The sequence below is a fragment of the Lolium rigidum genome, unplaced genomic scaffold (assembly GCF_022539505.1).
Source record: "Lolium rigidum isolate FL_2022 unplaced genomic scaffold, APGP_CSIRO_Lrig_0.1 contig_43820_1, whole genome shotgun sequence".
Classification (NCBI taxonomy): Eukaryota; Viridiplantae; Streptophyta; class Magnoliopsida; order Poales; family Poaceae; genus Lolium; species Lolium rigidum.
Window position 1 is genome coordinate 13,274 of NW_025900576.1, and position 1,554 is coordinate 14,827.

At 35.6% G+C, this 1,554-nt stretch overlaps 1 non-coding gene across 1 annotated transcript; it reads right to left on the bottom strand.

Moving 5' to 3' along the window:
• Positions 1–1,214: 1,214 nt before the first annotated feature.
• TRNAT-GGU lies at positions 1,215–1,286 on the bottom strand. Its single transcript has one exon. It is a non-coding gene; the product is annotated as a tRNA-Thr (tRNA).
• Positions 1,287–1,554: the final 268 nt, after the last annotated feature.

The window sequence follows — 1,554 nt, forward strand, 5'->3', positions numbered from 1 at the left end:
ATTGACATGAAACTAATTTCGTTTGGAAGATAACGACAAATGCTATCCTATAAAAAGTGCAAACTCAAGAATCTGAAGAAGGGAATTTTATCATGAATATAAAAGGTAGAACCTTATATCATGAATAACCGGTAAAATTACCCAACCTCGAAAACGCCATAGAAGATGCATGCGAACTCCGTTTTCGATGAACTTGGGCTTGTTGTAAAGCTAGCAACAAGATCAAGAACCTCACATAGAGAAACACCAAGAATAAATAAGGATATGCAAAGTATGCAAAGGATTGAGCTCTCTAAGACGATGTGATCAAGTTACTCAACCGAAAGCCCCTCTTAATAGTGTGGCTATCTATCCTATAATCTGGTCTCCCAACATCCACCTTGAGACCGGTAAAAGGAAAACCTAGCAAGGCCATACCTTTGCCTTGCGCATCCCGCTTGATCTTGATGATAACTCTTCAAGCTTCACTCAAGCCGGAATGCCTCACTTGACCAATGTTGCTTCGTGAAGACTCACAAATGCTCCCCCATGCACTATGATGGGAAAGCTCCATTGATGCACATCTTCACTAGTCCATTATCACCAAATGGATGGCAAGCTTCAAGCATGTGATTCACTTGAGATGCTCATCTTGAACTTGCCCAACTCAACCTTGTATCTTCTCATACTCACATAAGATAGAGCATGGATAATATTGAATTCCACATAAGAACTCCATCTTCGCTTCTTCTTCTTGATCATATCACATATATATCTTTATACCGATGATCTTGATGCCAATACACAAGGTATACCTTTATCTTCATGGCATCCATACTTGAATCCAACACATGGAGTACAAGTAGTACCTATGGAATATTTCTTCATATAAACTCAATGAAAACATTAGTCCATAGGGGTTGTCATTAATTACCAAAACCACACATAGGGGCAATATACCCTTACAAGGATCCTTCTGATTCTCAAAGAATGAGGGGCAAGGGGATTGATACCAAGAAATATTTCTTCTTATTATAAGACGTTATTTGATCCGCATATGTTTGGTAAAAGAACAATCTTCTCCTTTAATCATATCATAAATGGAAAGTACCCGATTCATAACTAGAATGCTTCTCCGGTCCTTCACTAATCGGGGCTAAAAGCCCTGAAATCCAAAATGCCAAAATAGGAATAAGGCTTGCTATTATTAGAAATGTCCAAAAAAATATCATAAAAGCCCTTTATCGGATTTGAACCGATGACTTATGCCTTACCATGACATTACTCTACCACTGAGTTAAAAGGGCTTTTTATTAAAAAAAATTAGCCACTTTGATTTCCCATTATGGATCTACTACATAATGTACATAATATATGTATACATAGAGATGTAGAGATTATATATCTATATATCGATATATAGAAGTTTAGTCATGACAAGGTTCAAAATCATTTTTTTTCTAATTAGTTTCTCCCTAAAATTACATTTTTTTCAATCAAAATAAAATGGATTTTTTTTATAGAATGAAAGTCTTTATGCTCTTATTAATAGGATTTACTAAACTTAAACCAATT